The sequence below is a fragment of the Dendropsophus ebraccatus genome, chromosome 9 (genome assembly GCF_027789765.1).
Source record: "Dendropsophus ebraccatus isolate aDenEbr1 chromosome 9, aDenEbr1.pat, whole genome shotgun sequence".
NCBI lineage: Eukaryota > Metazoa > Chordata > Amphibia > Anura > Hylidae > Dendropsophus > Dendropsophus ebraccatus.
The window spans coordinates 100,453,210-100,460,828 of NC_091462.1; the positions used below are offsets into that span (position 1 = coordinate 100,453,210).

A 7,619-nucleotide genomic window follows, 5' to 3' on the forward strand; every position below is an offset into this window, starting at 1 on the left:
AAGATACATTATTGCACAAGGTAAAGTTTGATCCACTGAAATGAATCACATCAGGCTTGGATACAGTGAGGTGGCACTATACATGGAAGAAGGAGATACACAGATAGAAATACACAGATAATAGATACACGGAGGCAGTATCACACATGATATGCTTAGATACACAGAATATATTACACACGATACACTTATGTACACTACTGACGTCGCCATTTTTATGGCATATGCCTGGTGTAAGCTCGCTCGCTTAATGGCAACAAGCGTAAACATGGCAGAAAGGTGTAGATTTGTGCGTCCGCCATGCGGCAGCCACAGGTCCGGTCAGATTCACTAAGAGGCCTCTTAGTATATTTGTCAGGTAAATGGAGGTGGGGATTTATTTAAGACTGTCGTACAAGTGTAATAAATCTCCTTCCAAGAGTGTATCACATATGGTAGACTTAGGGGGAGAGTTATCAAACATGGTGTAAAGTGAAACTGGCTCAGTTGCCCCTAGCAACCAATCAGATTCCACCTTTCATTCTTCACAGACTCTTTGGGAAATGAAAGATGGAATCTGATTGGTTGGTAGGGGCAACTAAGACAATTCTACTTTACACAGTGTACACAGACGCTATTACAAATACATACTCAGTATTACACAATTGGCTGAGATACGATGCGATACATCATACCAATAAATTGGAAAACGTTGTAAATTGGCCATGTGCAAAAGTTTGAGATTGTGAAAGTATCACACTTCATACGCTTAGATACATCGGTGACGTGGGGTTATTTGAGCAGGGAGTAGACCTGTGATATGGGATCTTCTCCTGCACTATCCATTCTCAGAGCTGTGATACACTGACGTCCTCTGACCACGCTGTCTATAGCACCTTCCAGTGCGAGGATGGATGAGAACACTCAGGACTGTGTATAGAAAAGTTCAGATTATTCCCCAATCCTCTCAGATTACAGATAGAACGCAGCTGCTCAGACAGATCCACCTGCGGGATGACCCCTCCTATAGTGACCTAATGTGGCCGCGTAACCTTCCTTTATCAGGGGCTTTGTGCCTGCAATAGCATTAGAGGGGAGCACAAAACCATAGCTGATTTCTTCCAGAAAAAGCGCCACTCTGGTACTCAGTTTGTGCATGGAACTGCAATGCAGTTCCATTGAAGTGAATGGAGCTGAGCTGTAATACCACCCCTATCCTGAAGACAGGCGTAGCGCTGTTTTTGGAGAGTAACTATGTTGTTCTAATCTTGGATAACCCCTTTAACTTTGGCCCCAGAAATCTAATCCCATTGTAACAAGGTCCCGTACCGACCATGTACCTCCTCAATACAGTCTTGTAAGAAATCACCATCCACATGCCTTTGGCTGTCCAGGCATGATGGGAATTGTAGTTTTGCAGCAGTTGGACGGTCAAAGGTTCCCTATCCCTGGTTTACATGATTGCATTGGACATCCATACATTGTCCACATGACAACACTGAATGGCCAGAATAGCCAGAGGAAGCATTCTGGCTGCACTATTCATGGGGGCACTCACACATAACAACACAAACCCGAAACCAACTGTGCTCCCAATAAAGCAGGTGAGGTCTGTGCTAACATGGCGCCTGTGGTTCTATAAACGAGAGCACCAGCATGAGGCCCAGCAACTGGAACCAGTCACTGATCCCAGTTATAGGAGGAATATGTGATCCTTACTCTAGATTGTAAGAGATGTAAAGTGAGAAGGAGTCACGTCCCAGCACTGGCATATAAGACATATAATTGGCATATAAAATAGGCCGTGATTTCTTCCTTAAAAGGGCTGTCCATTTTGTTCAATCCCTTTTTCTTAGAACGTCTCCTCTAACAATGGAAAGGCAAGGCCCGATCCTGCAAGATGATCAAATTGTGAAAAAGCTCAGTGACAAGTATTCATTTTTCCTGCAGCCCCACCACAGGTGAAATGAAGCATTACAGGATGAACAGACGTGATACAATACATGGTAAGATCTATAGGACAGTGAAAGTAGAAAAAGGCTTTGGAGGTCATGAGGTCAGTAATAGGTAGGGGAGATCATATAACAAACCCTCCCGTTTCTGATAAATCAAGGTGACTTGTGTTAGGCCAAAACCGATTGGGGTCTCATGACATGTTCTAAGCAAGAATGAGTTGTGGTCCCTCCATGAGACCAGGATACATGTCTGGAATATCTGGCCAGGAATAAATCCAGGGCTCCATGTTATAGAGGTGTTTTGTGATTAATTCATTACGTGGCCATAGAGCTAAAGTTGAAAGTGGTATTCTGGGAAAAAGATATTTTATTATGGCGGTGCAGTGTCAAAGAGACGGGGCCTAGAGCATCCATGCTCTGGGCCTGCAGCGCCTCTTTCTTCTGCAGGGGCGTAACTACAAAAAAGAAAAGAGAGGAAGAAGAAAAAGGAGCTGCAGGCCTAGGGCACAGAGAAGAAAGGGGAGGAAGAAGAAAGAGGTGCTGCAGGCCTAAGGCACGGTGAAGAAAGGGGAGGAAGAAGAAAGAGGTGCTGCAGGCCTAAGGCACAGAGAAGAAAGAAGAGGAAAAAGGATAAAGCGCTGCAGACCTAAGGCACGGGGAAGAAAGGGGAGGAAGAAGAAAGAGGCGCTGCAGGCATAAGGCACGGGGAAGAAAGGGGAGGAAGAAGAAAGAGGTGCTGCAGGCCTAAGGCACAGAGAAGAAAGAAGAGGAAAAAGGATAAGGCGCTGCAGACCTAAGGCACGGGGAAGAAAGGGGAGGAAGAAAAAAGAGGCGCTGCAGGCATAAGGCACGGGGAAGAAAGGGGAGGAAGAAGAAAGAGGCGCTGCAGGCCTAGGGCACGGGGAAGAAGGGGAAGGAAGAAGAAAGAGGCGCTGCAGGCCTAGGGCATGGAGACTCTAGGCCCTGCCTCTTTGATACAACACAGGCAGAATAAAAGATCTTTTTTATGGCACTAGGAGACAAACAGACCCCAGGACAGGACATGGATTGACGGCAGATGCACAACAGTACCAGTACCGGTTTGGGGGCAGTGGGATGTGGGGGGTTAGTGGCTACAGGTTGTCTTTAAAGGGCTTAGAAAAACATGGTCACTTTCTACCAGAACCAGTCAGGTTGGCTGTGGTTTGGCAAATCAGTTCTACTAAAGTGAATGTGAATGGCGCTAAATCGTAATAACACACACAACCCAAGGACAGGGGTGGCGCTGTTTATGCAAGTAAGTAGCTGTGATTTTTCTGAACCTGGAGAACCCCTTTAAGTGCACTATATCTACAGCTACAACTTTATTTTGGATGAGAACGCAGCCGGGATCTCAGGATCTGCAGTTTCTCCTCTATGATATTTACCTGGTTTAGTGCGATACATGATGTTCTGCTTCAGAGATTGTTAATTGACATTTCCTGAAGCCCTGAAATAGAAATGACAGCGAGATCCAGCTCAAAATATGGACGTCCATTAAGACGAGAGCGCAAACAAACATACAGGACTATAAAGCAGCAAATAGACCGTTCACCTTTACTGCTTTTCCTTTCTCTCGCTCAGGCTTTTATACTCAGTGTTATTTCTGCTATATCTGCATGAAACTGGGCAAATGTTCTGGAATTTATCATGTCTGCTAAAACTCATTTACCTTTCATATGGCATCAGAACTGGCAGAGGTCCCTGCGGCTGTGATCACAAATCAAAGCAAAGACGTGGCTTCTATATTGTGCAGTATACAGGGCACATACCCCCTATGGCTCTTCCGTGATTGGATCTTCTCTGTATAGATCCAGGACCAATGGCCCAGGGTGCAGGATAACGTCCAGGGATCAGTTTCAGGGTAATTCCATATTAGATGGGAAAGTCCTGTGATCGGAGTGACTTGGAGAGAGGCCTGGTCACCGGGGCTAGACTATCCGGGGCCAGGATCTCACTATTGCCAGCCTTGTGGGGCTGTATATCCAGAGAAAGTGGAACCTGTGGATGAAAATAACTAAAGAGCAGAGTCAGGAAACGGCACTTAACACAACACTGGTGGTCGACTAACATGCCTGACCCCAGAAATCACCACTTCTTAGCACAAATGGGCAATAACGCCAGACAACCAGCTCCATTGTGTCTAAGGGAAATAAAAAGAGGAGATTTCAGGGGGTAAAGAAGCAAAACTTTATCACTGAGCAGTGAAGAAACATGACCAATCAGATGGATCCAGATCTCTGTGGAGAAACATGGCCTGGTCAGATGGATTCACATCTCTGTGTGGCATGTCCTAGTCAGATGGGTCCAGATCTCTGTAGAGAAATATGGCCCCGTCAGATGGATCCAGTTCCCTGTGGAGAAATATGGCCCATCAGATGTATTCAGATCTCTGTTGAGAAACATGGTCCAGTCAGATGGATCCAGATCCCTGTGGAGAAACATGACCAGTCAGATAGATCCAGATCAGTGTAGAAACCTTGCCTGGTCAGATGGATATACATCTCTGTGTGGTGTCCCACCACGGGTGTTGCTAGCTTGAACACCCCTCGCAAAAGCCTTGTTCTGTAAGAAACAATGTGGTAATGAAGGTGTATATTTGAGTTTTGCCACAAGAGGTCACTGTCTGTATTTTAGTAACTGTTGCACAGCTGTAGTGAACTAAGGGTTATTGTTTTGATCTGAACACCATTGGATGTTTTCGTCTACCTATCTCTATCCTCCTTTCTTCTCGCACTCTCTTCTCCACCACTTACAGGAGCTGTTACACACACCCTGTAGGAAGTTGTCACATGGGGAGAGGAAGTGTAGACCCACACTTAGTTCAGTTCTTTGTTTCTAAGAGGAGCAAGACACACAGATTAGACATCCCTTTTGAGCTTAGCCAGGAGTCTGGCTCTGCCAGGTTCCCTGTCCGGGACAGACCAGCTGTAGTGTACCCCATGGAGAACACAGAGACTTTCTTCAAAACAACACTTATCCTCAAAATGCAGCGCTAAACACCTTAAGAGAGGACAAGTCAGGGATAACCCCAACCCACGCCGTGCATATCTTAACACAGTGCAGGACAGTATCCTAAAGCAGAGGAACTGATCCGGATAGAGCAAAGCAGCTAGGAGCCTATGTACTCTATCTCGCAACCGAGGTGACACCGGGACACGATTGGACACGTCGCTCAACTCAGGTAACTAGGACTGGGGCTTGTGTCACCCTGATAGGACGGGTAGCCCAAGACTGCAGGGCAAAAGGTGGTATAGTGACAAAGGTAGAAACACGGGCACAAGTATTCTTCTTTTTTCAAGTATTCTCTTCAAATATTCTTCTAAAGTTCTGGCAGAGAACAGTACTACATTAGGTTGGGACCCTCAGGACCTACTCCTCTCCACTCCTCTGAACTCTCTACTCTTCTCAGTATGCAACCAAGTCAGCACTGCTATTCTACTTTCTACCTTGGGTACTCTCAGTACAGATCCAGTGAAAGCAAGTCTGTATCAGTCACATATCAGATTATTCACCTGTATCACAGAAGACTTGTCAGTAAAAAGTTTATTTTTTCTATTGTGATTATTGCACCAGCAACTTCACACAAGCTACACAGTTCTTGGGTCATTTCCCCTTTCTGTGGGTGTCGGTACTGACAGTCTGGGTGGGTTATAACTCCACTCCAGACCACCGTGATTAGAGCCCAAGTGACCCATCACAACCTGGCAGGTCACCGACCATTGGGGAAGGGTATAGCTAGCCACAAAAAAACTAAAAGTAGGTATACCATCATACCTGTGTGCTGAGTTAGCACTGGCATCATGTCAACCTCTATATTCCACTGATCAACCACCATAGAAGTGGCGTCACCTGGAACAACTCAACAGGTGACTGGTCGAGTACATTACCACACATGGCCTAGTCAGATTGGTCCAGATCTCAGTGGAGAAATATGGTCCATCAGATGGATCTAGATCTTTGTTGAGAAACATGGCCTGGTCAGATGAATCCAGATCCCGGTGGAGAAACATGGCCTGGTTAGATGGATCCAGATCTCAGTGGAGAAATATGGCCTGGTCAGAAGGATCCTGATATCTGTGGAGAAACATGTCCCAGTCAGATGGATCCAGATTTCTGTGGGCAAACATGGCCAGTCAGATGGATCTAGATCCCTGTGGAGAAATATGGTCCATCAAATGGATCTAGATCTCTGTTGAGAAACATGGTCTGGTCAGATGGATCCAGATCCCGGTGGAGAAACAGGGCCTGCTTAAATGGATACAGATTTTTGTAGAGAAACATGGTCTGGTCATATAGATCTAGATCCCTGTGGTGAAACATGACCCGGTCACATGGGTCCAGATCTCTGTGGAGAAACATGGCCTGGTTAGATAGATCTAGATCTCTTTGGAGAAAAATGACCCGGTCAGATGGATCCAGGTCTCTGTATAGAAACATAGCCTATCAGATGGATTCAGTTCTCTGTGGAGAAACATGGCCCGATGAGATGAATCCAGTTCTCTGTGGCATTATACTGGTATCACCAGTTCAGGTTGCTGCTGGGGGAATGCTTTCTTGGCAAACCCTGGCTTCTCTGATACCTATGAATGGACGTCTGGGCAGTAGGACTTATCTAAACATTGTGGCGACCAAGTCAGCTGTTATCCCAATGGCAGAAGGAGACTATCAGCAGGACAATGCAACATCCACAAGGGTCATCTAGTCATGGATTGGCTCCCGAATGTCCCCGATCCTAATCCTATAGACATCTCTGGGTTGTCCACATCATGTCAGGGACTCCGACTAATGGGCCAATAGCACAATGAGATGATCTGAGGTGTAAAATAAAACAAGTAGAAGAGAATGGTATTCAAGGACGTTCCTGGTTCTGGCAAAAATAGGTGACAAATGTCACTACCTTGTCTCTACTACTTATACTATACACTACAACTCTCATCATGGCAGAAGAACAGAGGGATGGCAGACAGCAGACAGTTGTGGTGCCATGCTGTGAGCACAGTCCATGCAGTCAGCATTCTTCCCACAGTCTCCGCACTGACAGGTGCAGGGCCCACAATTCAGGTCTGTGACACTGTCGCCAGTAAGAAGTGACCTTCCAGGCTGGACACAAGACCCCGGCAAATGCCGACTCACTGAGCAGGAGAAAGGACTTGAGAGGAATGTGACACCATCTAAGTATAGGGTCCCCCCGGTATTCATTTCCTACAGGTACACAGCTGGTTAAACATAATAGCACAAATGTATCAGGCTAGATTGTAAGCTCTTGGGGATAGGGGCCATTCCTCTGTCTGGACTCTGCACTGATACATTGTAGCAAACTATCAGGACGCTGCTGTGTGATGAGTTCACTGACAGCAAACAGAGGTCTTATAATGTCAAGGAACTGAGACAAATGGTATTATAGAGGCCTGGTCACATAGAGTGTTCTGTCTTTGTACAATCATTTATTAACCTCTTCATCACCGCTGGAGTTAAGTAGTTATGCACAATGAATGTAATGGGGAGGATCACAACCACCATCCTCCCCTCCCCTGTACACCAAAGATTGAAGACCCTCAATGTGAATTGTGCTATATCTTAAAACAATCCTCTGGGGGTCCAGATATAAATGATAATGACTCCGAGCTTCATTACTAAAAACCTCTATCACCTCCCCCCCCCCCA

At 46.0% G+C, this 7,619-nt stretch overlaps 1 protein-coding gene across 1 annotated transcript in view; it reads left to right on the forward strand.

The window, feature by feature from the left end:
- Positions 1 to 1,859: 1,859 nt before the first annotated feature.
- HS3ST6 (heparan sulfate-glucosamine 3-sulfotransferase 6) overlaps positions 1,860 to 7,619 on the forward strand; it is a 47,197-nt gene continuing 41,437 nt past the window's right edge. The window contains exon 1 of the mRNA XM_069982087.1: positions 1,860 to 1,985. The gene's annotated coding sequence lies outside the window, so the exon portion shown is untranslated. The remainder of the gene's footprint in view (positions 1,986 to 7,619) is intronic.